The sequence below is a fragment of the Cervus canadensis genome, chromosome 2, assembly GCF_019320065.1.
Source record: "Cervus canadensis isolate Bull #8, Minnesota chromosome 2, ASM1932006v1, whole genome shotgun sequence".
Classification (NCBI taxonomy): Eukaryota; Metazoa; Chordata; class Mammalia; order Artiodactyla; family Cervidae; genus Cervus; species Cervus canadensis.
The window spans coordinates 49,156,172-49,169,889 of NC_057387.1; the positions used below are offsets into that span (position 1 = coordinate 49,156,172).

General features: G+C 44.0%; 1 protein-coding gene across 2 annotated transcripts in view; it reads left to right on the forward strand.

Moving 5' to 3' along the window:
* Window positions 1–415: 415 nt before the first annotated feature.
* TGFBR3 (transforming growth factor beta receptor 3) overlaps window positions 416–13,718 on the forward strand; it is a 192,427-nt gene continuing 179,124 nt past the window's right edge. Inside the window, exon 1 of one of the 2 annotated variants that reach the window (XM_043460676.1) lies at window positions 416–670. The gene's annotated coding sequence lies outside the window, so the exon portion shown is untranslated. The remainder of the gene's footprint in view (window positions 671–13,718) is intronic. The other variant, XM_043460675.1, reaches the window with a different exon arrangement.

The window sequence follows — 13,718 nt, forward strand, 5'->3', positions numbered from 1 at the left end:
CCTGCCGCTCGCGTCCACGTTCCACCCCTGCCCCCTGTTCCCTGCCCCAATGTGGCTCTTCTCCGAGGACCCCCTCCCCCACGGCCGACCGTCCCAACCTGGGCGCGCAGCACCCCAGACGTTCCCAGTACTCCTTTCCTCTCCCTCCCTCCTCGGTCCGAAGGGAAACGCAGGCTCCGGCCGCGCTCGGGGTTCATCCATCAGCCCGAGAGGAAAAGGGGGAGGAGAGCGGGGAGGCGGGCGGCGGGAGGAGGAGTTTCTCGGCGGCCCGGAGCTCCGGTGGGGACCGCGGAGGAGGAGCGCCCTTCCCCCCGCGCGCTGATTGCTGTGGCGTCCTGCCCATCCCCGCCCGCGTGTGTGAGGGGGAGCGAGTGCGCTGGGTCGGCCCGATGGGGGTAATCGAGGGTTTCGGGGACGCCGAGTGGCGCTTTCCTCTTCCTAGTGAGTGAGGGAGGGAAGTCGGCGGCTCTCGCGCTCGGCCACTTTCCCTGCGCGATTCCCCGAGCTCCCTGCAGGAGGAGAAAGTCCCCGGCGGGTCGGGATGGCGTAGTTGCGCCGCGGCGAAGCAGCTGCCGGAGCTCGCGGCCGCCGGGCGCTGGGCGGGGAAACTTTGCTCTGCTTTCCTGCAACTTGTGGCGGGTGGATCTCCGTTTGACACACCGCCTCCGAGGTACGTGCGGGCTCAGCCTAGCGGCGCTGCAGCCCGCGCCGGGACGCCCTTGGCCGCCAGGCTAGCCCAGCACCCGTGCCGGCCGAGGGCTCTCCAGGCTGCGCGGTGGCTGTTGGCGTTGCGCTGGGTTCCGCGCCTGTTTCCCGGCCGGGATCGCTCCGGCCGCCCGGACCCCTGGGCTTCTTGGGGGCGGCGTTGGTCGGTTGGGGTTTACGCTGTGAGGTGCACAGGGGAGCGGCCGTCCCGGGTGGGCAGCGCTCCGGGCGATGCGGTGTGCTGGGGAGGACATCTGCTCCGCGCCTGCCCTCACTCTTCCTTTCCGCGGTTTCTTCTGACCTCCGCGGGGCGCGCTGGCCACCTCCCACTGGGCGCGTGACAGCGTCGGTGGGAAAGACTTGTTGTGGGTTTATACTCAGTTGCCATTGCAGAGGCTGCGGCCCCGGTACCCGCGCACCAACAGGAGCTTCACTCCCCGCGGGCCGCGCCCTCAGGGTGCACTGCGGGTGGCGCCGAGCGCTGCAGCCCACAGCCCCGCAGAGAATCCTCCCTCCCGCTTTAACTTATAGCCACCTTTCCCGGTTTATTTTGAAGGATTCCCTTAGCATGTTCATTTGGTTAGAATAATCTGGAAACTCTTGGACTGTTGCTAGGAGAATCTTCTTGCAGTCTTGTTCTTATTAGGGCATTTGCTTCACTTTCCAGAATCATTTGGTGTAGGGAACCAGCTTGTCAAACTTGAATTACCTTGACAGTGTGTGTGTGTTAGATGCTCATTCATGACCGACTCTGCGACCCCATGGACTGTAATGGACTGTGGCTAGCTCCCCAGGCTCCTCTGTCCATGGAATTCTCCAGGCAAGAATACTGGAGTGGGTTGCCATTCCCTTCTCCAGGGGATCTTCCCGATCCAGGGATGGAACCTGGATTTCCTGCTTGGCAGGCAGTTTCTTTACCATCTGAGCCACCAATACTGGCTCCCACCTTGACCGAGTAGAACTTAAAGGATTTAGTGTCTACAAAAAAGAGCTGAGAGAAGAAAATCACTCCATTTCCTTAGCTGTGAAATGGGAGTGATAATAGTATTGGCCTCAATGTTACTGTGAGGATTGAATGATTTAAAATATGTAAAGTACTAGAGCAGTGTCTGTGCCCCGCTGTTAGCTGTGGTTGTCCTGAGCCTCGTGGAGACTGGAGAGGAGCGTGGAGGGTAAGGATGGTAGGCATGACAGACTGAGATGCGGAACCAGACTTTTTCTGAACTCTGCATCCCTTCCAAGAGAAATAAGCGATCGGTTTGGGAGGAGATAAGTCTCCCACAAGTAGCAAAGCACATGTCAAGACCTTTTAATTTTCCTGGAATAGTACTTCAGGTTGCAAACAGGTACTTCAGTGTGAAATTAGCTACTTTCTTTCCGGAAATAATGAAAGTTAACGTTTATTGGGCCCAAACTCTGTGCCAGACACTCTCCTAAATGCCTTATGGACACTTAATCGTTACACCAACCCTCTGGAAAAAACACCATTAATAGCCCTAATTTGCAGATAAGACACTAGAGGTTAGTTACTTGCCCAGGCTATTACACAACTGTTAGTTCTGTCTGAGTCCAGAGCTAGCTTAGCCACTCAGCAGAGAGCAGCAAGTGCAGTCAGATTTGAGTGCGCTGAGTCCGGGCAGCTTTTCCCATCCTTCAACTTCCCGCTGAGTTGAACACACATCTCTTGAAACACAAATCAGGTATCCGTGATTAATTTAGGTGATCTACCCGTGGGGGTGCCAAATTTCAGCTTCTCTGAAACTGACTCCAAATAATTATAAATAGAACTCTGATTTATATTAATTAATTCAGATCTTTAAACTTCATTTCTCATATTAATTCTCCAGACATTGTTGGTCAGTGTTAACTTGGCTTCCTTAGGAAACAGCTTGGGGTTGGCACAGGAGGCAGGGAAATAATTCTTACCCCCTTAAGGGCTATTAAAATGAAATGGATTTCATGCCATTGTGTCAGTTAGAGGATGTTGCTCTGTTTCTTGATGTTCTCGGCTTTTGGCTTCAATTCTGCATTGTTTAGTGTTTCAAGGCTTCAGCATGTTTTCAGCCCTTCGGTTTGTCTTTGTCATTTGTCAACTTTAATTTTTCCTGTTTTGATGGAATCTGACCATTACATGGCACCTTTGCTTAACAACTGCTGACCCACCTCTTGTTTTTTAAACATAAAAATCACCAACTTACTTTTGAACCCCAGAACTTCAAAGGCACCCCCTGGGGAATTCATTGTTATTTTGAATATTAGCCAATAGGGGGAGCATAGCACACTGTGTATTGATGTCTGTTAGGCACCTAAACCAGTTTTTTTAGAGTATTCATACATTTCAGGAATGGAAAATGTTGTGGCTTTATCTAGCAAAATAACCAAGTTGCTTTCTGACTTGACTATGGAGAACTGGGTTTAATTTCAACTGATGAGTGTAACAATAACTTTGAGGACAGGGCCTATATATTGGATATATGTCTAGAACTCTGTGGTGTGTGGACAGATATTAAATACACACACAGTTTATTTCCATTTGTTTTCGTTAAGAGGCACATGTAAAATAATTTTGTGTAATAATATTTCAAACTATCTAGGAGAACTGGGAGTCCAGAGAGATGCATTGTGAATTCTTTTGTAATGAAGCTCATTTGTCTTTTGTAGAAGAGTGGATATAGTGAATTTGTTTTCAGGAAGGCTGGTGTTCTCACAATCCTGTCATTATCATTTTTCATTAACATCTGAGTGCCAGACAATAAGGAATTGTTATGTTGAATAGCAGCATTTCTATTCCAGTGCATTCTTCAGAGGCTTATATTTTAGTATGATAATAGTCCAGAAATAACATGTTTGTTTAGTATAGATGCAATGTGTCTATAGATAAATATATAAGCAATATTTAGGAATTAACATGCTTGGAAAAGCAGTTAAACTAAGTTTTTAAGAAAGTTTTTCATCTCTGCAATTTTGTAGGTCAGTTTCCTTTCTTGCTTCTTGAGTATCAGGTACTTTATTTCATTTACCAAGTTAGGGTCAAGTGGATTTTATTTTAAAGTAACTTTCAAACTTAGTCCTTTCTTTCTAAATCTCAGTACTACAGTTACACTTCAGAGTAGCATTTTATTTAGTTTAATTTAGTTTTCCATGGTCTTTTAGTTTACTTATTTAGCAAACATGTAGCAACCCCCAGCTCCCTAATAGGCTTAAGGTTCCTGGTGTTGGAGTTAGCCATCTTTCAGTCCTCTGATAGCAGGATGCCTTAAGGCTTCCTAGGGTTTAGGAAAGCCTTTTTTTTTTTTAAACCACCATTATTGACAAAATTGGTTTGCTTAAAGAGAAGTATTGTCCCATTCTTTTGAGGCCTCAAAGGAATTAATCTTTCTTTTTGCATGCAAACTTGATTGTATCTTGTAAAAGTCAAGTGATTCTTGCTTTTCTGAGGGCCTGCTCTGGGCCTAAGCACAGGGAGAACTCAGATGTCCTTTGAGTACTGAGAAGATGGTCTCTGCAGACTCTTCAATATCTAACTGTTGACCAAATTCCCAGGATCATAAATTTGTGGAAATTTCTGACTTTACATTTTAAGCTTAACAGGCAGAACCGTTAACATTTAGAAGATCACTGGTAAATATCAACATTGCTGTAATATTTTTCCTGGATGAATTTGATCTGTGGTCATTTTAAATTACCCCTGTTCTTGATAATCCATTTTGAAAATGTATTTTTTTCTTCCCTCATTGCTGTTGGACAAAAACTAATTATAATTGTCAGGTTCATTAGTTAATGAGGACACTCTGGCTTTTCTTCTTCTTTTTCTTTTAATTCAACAGTTATTTTATAATTGATTTTATCTCTGTTTCAGTCTCTCCACTGGAGCGTTTTGCTTATATTTTTAAACTTCTTTTGAAATTTTGAAACTTAAAATGTTAACTACTTTTTGAACTTTGCATGATTCAAGTTAGATAGTGAATTGGGGGTCTTTAACTTAGGAGCAATCTTGTATTGCCTTTAGGAACATGGATAGTTTGGAATATAAAAGAGTGAATCTAGGGCATTTGAGGCTTCCTCATCTTCAGAGTAACACTTGGAATGATAGCATTGTCTTTTTGTAGCATTTCGTAAAACACAAGCTATTGCTGATTTGTTCGGTTTCTAGTCAAGCTGAAATAAATCACAACTTGGAAGTGCCTTACAAAAAAGGATTTGGGTCCATTTCCTGGGCTCTGTCCATTTCTAGATTTCTTGTTTTATTTCTTTTGAAATAGCACATTTGTTTGTTAACGGACATTGAGATTTATTTTCTCTGTTTGCAAAGTTTTAAGATTTAGCACAGATTTCCGAGCCTCTTGCCTTCTTTTAGGAGGAAATTGTTTTTATTTCTCCACCAAGGCATGCAGTATTTAATGTCTGAAGCAACATTCTTAAATTTTCTGCATGGGCCCCCTCTCATTTGGACCTTCTTCTGCATGTTTTACTCTTCAGTTTTCTGGGTCAAACAAAAAGACTTAGTAGGCTGACAACTAGAGGTATAAGGGATGGAGACCATATTTAAAATTGAGATTATCCCCCAAGGTCTGAAACATGGTCTCCAGTAGCACACCCTTAGGTTACCTTGATAGTTCCTGCTTAAGATAATTATAGGAGAAAAAAGGTTAAGTCTGTTGCTAGTGCTGGTGATTCCTTTAGCCTGACAAAGTTCATTTTTAGGGTTTAATTTTAAATTGTTGCCACAGTAATAATTTAGAATCTAATCTGAAGTGTCAGTCCTGTCTTCACTTTAAGAAAAAGGATGGTGATCCGGAGGCATATACTTTCCCTTATTTCTTGGACACCAGGCTCTGGGAGAAAGGGGACTTCAGGGTTGGGTACTTTTTGCAGAAGAAGGAAGAAGCACCTGCTTGTTTGTGCTTCCAAGCTCATATTCATTTTCCTGGTACAGGCTGAAGGTCAGCTTTTTGTTTGAATTTGCCGATGGACCATTTGTACAAACACATTTAAGTTGATTAGTCCCTGAAAAAAAATGATCTTTGGAAAACAGTCTTTACAGATACTGGTCCTTGAGCTCTCCTGTGATCAGATTGCCTGGGGAAAAGGTCTGGGGTTTACAGGTGTGATGACTAAGCACCAGTGATGGGTAAGAACACCAAGTGGACCAGGTGGAGGGCCCAGCAGAACTTAGGGTTTCTTTTTTTAAATTCTGATTATCCTATTTGATTAATGGAAACTTGATGAACACTTAATTCCATTTGGTGTGTGAAAAGATTCCCTTTTGGGAGTATAATTCTGTTAGCATTTTTAGTGATTTATGTGTTTTGACATATGAAATTGTTCATTGGATGCAAAAATACACTGGTGGCTATTTGCAAATTTCATTTTATAATTAACTGCATGATGATTGCTGGGATAGAATGTTGCTTTTTTTTTTTTTTAATACTTGGAAGGTTATTTGAGGTGAAATATTTAGATTCCAATCTCAAAACCTTGTGTTCATGTGGTACCCTAAATATTTTTGAGTGATACTCCCCTATGTTGTTTTGAGTTATCTCTTTTCTGGTATTTTTCTTTAAAACAAAACATACTCAAACACAAAACTCTCCTTCTGAGTGTCCATAAAGAATAAATATCTCATTTTATTATATGACACTTTGTGCAATTGACTGGCAAATGAAATTCAACTTTGAGGGAAAGCACCATTGACTCATTACATACATTTTGCATCACTGCATGTAAGGTCTTCCCTATATGTGTGGGAGAAGTTTCTGATCTTCCAAATGGGTATGTTTACTATTGTTGGTCTCTATTTGTCAAAGCCTTTCTGAGCAGACATTCCTCTTAGTTTCTTATTTTTGTGTCTTTATAGAGATAGTTAGGGCTTCCTGGGTGGCTCAGTGGTAAAGAATCTGTCTGCCAGTGCAGGAGACGTCGGTTTGATCCCTGGGTCGGAGAGATCCCCTGGAGAAGGAAATGGCAACCCACTCCAGTATTCTTGCCTAGTGAACCCCACAGACAGAGGAGCCTGGCGAACTACAGTCCATGGCGTCACAAAAAGAGTCAGAAATGACTTAACGACTAAACAACAACACAGCTATTTGCCGTGTATTTATAATGTGCCCTCTGAATCATGAAAAAATACATAGCAGCTGCTTTTTTTGTTTTGAATCCATCATACTCATCCATTACAAAGCTTTGCAGCCATTGGATGCATCATGTTTTTGACACGGGGGAACGATGACCTGCTTGATACATTTCATATTTTTTGGGGGTACATTTGCTTTTTTCAGTTTGTGGCCTCTTTATATTTCATTTCTAGAATGGCTGCTAAGATATTGAAGGTTTTAATTTTATTCAGTGTGTGGGCAAACAGGGAGATTTCCCGTAGAAGCAGTTCTACCAAATTAAAAAAAAAATGCTTCCAGAAAGTATCCTATATAGATACCTTGTTAGATAAGGCTTTGATGATGTTCAGATGGGAGATAACTGAACACAAAGCAGGATTCCACTTAGCTTCATTGAGTAGGGAGGCTAGGAGAGAGGGGGCAGTGTCTAATTTGTCAGGAGAAAATTCACTTTTGCATAATATAAGGCATTTAAATTTAACTTTTTGGGGGGGAATTAATATATATTTCTAATAGTTACATAGGTAATAGGTTTGCAAAAGAAATTTTGCTAAGGTTGAGATTCTGTAGTTGGCAACTCTTATAACCCTGAAGATCCTGTTCCCTGAAGCCAGGAAAAAGCAGTCTGTTTCCAATTATAAATCACAAAAATAGGGAAATTAGGCCAAGAAAAATGATCATTTTGGGGGTTGGGTTGATTTTTTTCAGAGGGTAAAGGAGAAAGGACCATAGGCACACAGTAAAAAAAAAAAAAAAAAAAGAAAATCTGCTAGTTATTCTGTTGGCTTTCAATTTTTTTTTCAAGCATTCTGTATTGGAAATTAAGAATAATTTTAGGTTTAAAGACACTTCCTCCTTCAGCTCCTTTTTGTTTCTCAGAGTGCAAATAGAGGAGCAGTTAGGCGGCTTCTGCTGACACTGAGGGGCTTGGTCCCAGTGTTTTGGGACCCAGCTGGTATTACTGGTAAAGCCTTTTCCTGTCTGAATGGTGCCAGATTATGGCTTTCCAGCATCATCCCAGCTAGTTGGGGCTATGGTTTATTTATTACACTTTATACTATGCTTTGTGGGCTTCCCTCCTGTCTCAAACCGTAAAGAATCTGCCTGCAATGGAGGAGATCCAAGTTCGACCCCTGGATGAGGAAGATCCCCTGGAGGAGGGAATGGCAACCCACTCCGGTATTCTTGCCTGGAGTATCCCTGGACAGAGAAGCCTGGCCGGCTACAGTGCAAGGGGTCGCAAAGAGTTTAACAGGACTGAGCCACTAACACTTTCACTTCTTTCTTTTCCCCATGCTATGCTTTGAATGAAGATGTAGTCCCTGTGGATTAGTATAAAGCTGCTCTGGGAGAAAGACTAGGTTTGCTAGTGTGAGAACAATCGGAGGTGAGAAGCCTAGCTGGGAGTTGGGTGACGTGTGAGTGAATCTATTGTCCTCAGCACTTGTCAGAAGCAACTAGCCTTTCTTAAATAAAGCCTGCTGCTAGTTTCAGGATTAGTGGTCCCATGAGACCCAGGTGTTAACTAAGAAATCTCCTTTCTACCGCCAGAAGATCACCACCAACAGATCTTAGTTCCTGTTTCTCACACCTTAAGCCTCCAGAGTGTTGAATAAAACTTTCCTGATGGTACAGAATCTTTCATAACAACGTCGTCCTTCGGGGCTAGTGGTGTTCAGCGATCGGCCCCTTTCTCCTCACCTCTGGCAAACTCCTCGGCCTTCAGCGGGCGGGCTCCCACGCCCACTGCACCGCCACCCAAGATGGGCGGGTGCCAGAGAAGGTGCGAGGTGCAAAATTCCCAGCCTGTTTTCAGTCAGCACCTGAAGTGTCCTCTCTCTGGTGCCTTACTGTCTCCCACGTTTTGTTACCTTGCTTTCCTGGAACTACGTTGCCCTGGTTTCCCCCACTCCCTGCCCCATCTCTTCAGGTTTCCTTCTCAGTGCTTGTTCTGTGTAGGTCGTTTTCCAACTTCCATCTGCCCATTTCCCTCCACTCCTCGGCCGTTCAATGACTCATATTTCTATGTCTCAGTGGTCACCTAACTCCCGGTTTCATGCATCTGTCTCCTTATTTCCAGCAACTACCTGGCTATTCTGTCGATTTTTCTGTTAAAGCTAAGATCCATGGCGGTCCAGTGGTTGAGACTTCCTGCTTCCATTGCAGAGGGTGTGGGTTCCATCCCTGTTTGGGGAACTAAGATGCCAGACGCCCCTGGTTATGTGCGAAGTTGCTCAGTCGGGTCCGACCCTTTGCAGCTCCATGGGACTGTAGCCCGCCAGGCTCTTCTGTCCATGGAATTTCCCAGGCAAGAATACTGGAGTGGGTTGCCATTTCCTACTTCAGGGCATCTTCCCAACCCAGGGACTGAGCCTGTGTCTCTTTGCATTTCCTGTTTTGGCAGGCAGATTATTTACCACTGTGCCATCTGGGAAGACGCTACATGCCCCTGGAGCGGGCTGAAAAACCAAACAACAACAGTAAAACCAAAAAACGAAGTCCCAGTCCCAGTATACGATTTCTCTGTGGTCTCCAGCCCCCAACTCCTGTATTTCCCCTGTCAGTAAGTGGCACCAGTGCCAAGCTAGGATCCTCAGGCATACTCAATTTCCTTTTGTTTACCTCTTCCAGCCGACTCACACCAATCTCATGGTGTCTTACTTTTAGCAGATCTCAGTTGGTGTTTTCTTTATTTTCCCTGAGTTCCAGGAAACTTTATTTATGGACACAGAAATTGGAATTTCATATAATTTCCAATGTATCATGATGTTTTATCAGTCCTTTAACTTTTCTCCATCATTTTAACATGTAAACGCCAATCTTAGCTCTACAAGAGAGATTGGCTAACTAGGTCTATAGGTCAAGCCCTGATATTGGCATGTTCTTCTCTATTTCCAAATCATCACCTCACCTGGACTATTGCGGATGTATTCCAGTTGGTTTTCCTGGTTTCAGTATCTCTCTCTCAAATTGTTCATCCATTATGCGTGGTACCTTCTAAAATACAGATCTGTGTTTTCCTTTCTTTTATTTAAAATGTCTGCTGTTCCATTATCCTTGGCGTGGGATGTCTGGTCACTCACAATGTGGCTCAGCCTACTCTTTAGCTGTTTTCCTTCACTTCTCCCATGAACCTGACTGTGCTTCTACAAGACTCCTTCTGTTTCCGGAGCACACCCTGAGCTCTCATGCCCTGCTCCTTTAGGATTGGGCTTTTCTCTAGCATCCCCTCCTTTTCCTTCTTTCTGGTGGCCCCCCGTTTAGCTCCATCATCACCTTCTCTACTGAAGTTTCACGTGGCTCTTCCTGGCAGGCGGTTGATTGCTTCCTCCCTTTGTTTCTCTTTGAGTCTTTCTCCTGCTGCCTCCTGAGAATTTACTTTCTTCCTCCCCAGACTTCCCTAGAGCAGGATTGAGTCTTACCATCTTTGTAACCTGGGTGTGTGGCATGGGCATGGCCATATATGTTGTCAAGTGGAATTCTTCAACTTGGTTCCACTTTTCCACTTCTGTTAAAGCTTGAGGGAAAGATCAAGTTTGCAGTTGATATGAATTGTAGCTGTAGAGAAAACAAAGGAAATCAACTCAGAATCATATAGTTTAGGATTAGATTGGGGCTTAGAAATAATCCTTTCCAAGCCCCTCTAAAGATGAGGACAGCCAGGTACAGAGAGCTTGGATGGTTGCCCCAGATTTCAGGGCGAGGAGCGGAGCTTCAAGATTGCAGGGTGGGGAGCAGTTCTTCCCTCTGCCCCTCTCCAGTAGTCTCCCCCCAGTAGCCAGAATGGCCCTGATAAAACCTAAGTCAGATGCTGTCATTTCTCTAATTAAAACACTCTTCTTGTTCCTGTCTTTCTCAGAGTAAAAACCCAAATCCTCATAATGGTCCATAAAGCCTTAACCAGCCCATGACTCCCTTGCCTGTTACCTCTTTGACTTCACCCTCCGTTTTCTGGCTTGCTTACTCTACTCTAGCTACTTGACCTGCTTTCCCTTTCCCATACCAGACACACTCTGTCTCAGGGCCTTTGCATGTGCTGTTTTCTTTGCTTGTAATGTTTTCCTCCCAGGTATCTACACTGTTCACTTCTTAGGGTTAGGGTTAGGGTTAGGTCCTTACTTGAAACAAACAAACATGCACACAAACAAACCTTCCTGCCTTGCTTCTCTGTTTTATTAATTTTCTCAGCATTTACCTCTGTCTCATGTATAATTATATACCTTGTTTACAGTTTTGGTCTCCCCCGACTAGAATGTAAGCTGCATAAGGTGAGGGATTTTTGTATGGTTTATTCCCTTTTGAATCTCCACACAGACCTGGCACTGACTGAGCAGACAAATAGATAAATATTTGTTGGATGAATATATAAATGAGAGGAAGCAAGATTTGTGGTTTCTTGTAGATCCAGTTAAATGTACACTTATGGCATTGAAAAGGGAACACTATCAGGTATGTCTGGAGGGAGAATCTGATTTTTTAAAAATCCCCATTCATGACCTGTCAGACTAGAACATTGACCTCTTTAATTGTCTGACTTGAAGCAGTGATAGTGGCTTCTGCTCAGCCTTAAAATGGTTTGGGAAGACTCCCATTTTACCTCTGACAGGCTAGGGCTTGCTGTGGTTTCTCTCTGCCTCTGGTTTGCCCTTTAACCCATGGGACTACGAAGATGAAAAGTAAACACGGCATTAAACAGAAGAGCTGGGGGAGACGGTATGGGGCAGAGGAGCAGAATTTCCTTGTGGCCCTGACATCTTCCCTTGGCTCTGGGCCCATGCACAGGGCCGCTCACTGAACCTTCTGGGGTTGCTTCGGGGCTATGCCCTAAGGAATGGTCTTGAGACTGCCAGGCCAAACTCCTGAGTTTTGCTTTGATGTTCTAATTTCTTTGAAAAGAATTCTTTAGTTTAGACAAAAAGGACATTGGAGTATGGATTTTTTAAAAATTAAATTACTGTCTTAATTTTGAAGAGAGGTTTTAACCCTTTGCAAGACAGCAGTTGAAATTACCATTTGCACACTTCCCTAGAGGTCCAGTGGTTAAGACTGCGCTTCTACTGTAGAGGGCACCAGTTCGATCCCTCATTAGGGAAGTTCTGCATGCTGTGCAGTGTGGCCAAAAAGAAAAAAACGAAAAAGAAATTACTACTTGCTTTTGTCAGTAGTGCTGGTGGGGGTATGGTCCTTTGAAACTAATGACTTAAACCCAAGAGGTAGTAAATTATACTTCTGAAGAAGCATTCAATTCTTGTGGTAGGGGGTTGGGTTGAGTATAGAGCTAATTTATATTAGTGTAACAGTCCTTTTAGAGTTACTTACCTCTCTCTCTTTTTGTGATAACATCAGCATGGTTTCTACAGAGCCCGCCTCATCAGGACAGGAAGCTCAGCCAAGGAAGTCAAAGGCTTAGGAGGATGTTATTGGCCCTATACAAAGCTGTAGCATTATTTAACCCTGGGATTCAAAACCATCAAATTGAAAGTAAATTGTCTTGAATGGAGCTGTTGTCAGTGACCTAGTTAAAAATCAAAGCTACCGTTTCCTGAACACTAAAAATGTATGAGCTTTCTGAACAGTGCCTAGTACATGGTGGCTGTTTAGTTGCTAAGGCGCATCCAACTCTTTGCGACCCATGGACTGTAGCCCGCCAGGCTTGTCTGTCCATGGGATTTCCCAGGCAAAAATACTGGAGTGGGTTGCCATTTCTTTCTCCAGGGGGTCTTTCCAACCCAGGGATTGAACTTGCGTCTCCTGTGTCTCCTGCATTGGCAGGTGAATTCTTTACCGCTGAGCCACCAGGGAAACTCTCTGGTACATGGTGCTCCTGCTAAGTTGCCTCAGTCGTGTCCGTCTCTGTGCGACCCCATGGACTGTAGCCCACCAGGCTCCTCTGTCCATGGGATTCTCCTGGCAAGAATACTGGGATAGGTTGCCGTGCCCTCCTCCAGTGGATCTTCCCAATCCAAGGATTGAACCCGCATCTCTTAGGTCTCCTAAGAGACCTAAGACGTAAGACCATTGGTAGGTGGGTTCTTTACCACTAGCGCCATCTGGTACTTGGTAGGTGGTAATAAATAATGAGTGAATGAAATAAAATAAAACTGCTGTGATTGAGCCTCGCCTCCATGGTTACAAAACAAAGTAACTTCTCCCTATGTCAGATCTAATCAGGCTGCCACTATCAGAAAGTGACTGTGTGGGGCTTGGTTGGTGTCCACAGTAGACAAGTTCCTGTTTGTAGTAGTTAAGATCATAGACTGTGGAATCAGACAGACCTGGGCTCAAATCCTGGTGCTAGGATATACTAGCTTGGGGGTGGTTTAGCATCTTAAGCCTCACTTTTCTCACTATAAAATGAAGTTAAAGAAATCTGTCTCCTTGGGTTTTTGAGAGGTTGAAATGAGAAATTGTGAAAAACAGAGATGGTGCTCCAGAGATGGTAACTGAGACATTTTGTGGGGTCCAAAGAAGGTGGCAGGGTGTTAGCCTCTAAAAGGAAGGCGAATGTTGTAGAAACACATGAACGGCCCCAGAATAATTACAAAGCAGCCTGTGGACAAGTCTTGGCTGTGCTACTGACTAGCTGTGTATCAGTGGACCAGTCATTGAGCCTTTTTAATTCTTGGTTTGCTAATCTGCAAAATTAAAGGGTTGGAGTAAATGTTATCTATTTCTAACATTCTGAGTTGTCTCTAAGTAGAGGATAACATGGAACAAATTATACACAAAATGTTAAGGAAACAGTGTTTACAGAGGAATGGGAGTAATCAGAAGTGACTTTTGAAATGAGGTGAGGAGAACAAGTAGAATTCATGGAGTTTGAGGAGTAAAATAAAAATGGCAATTTTGATGAAATAGGCAGATCTGACAAAATTCAGGTTTTGTGATTTCTTTTCTTGC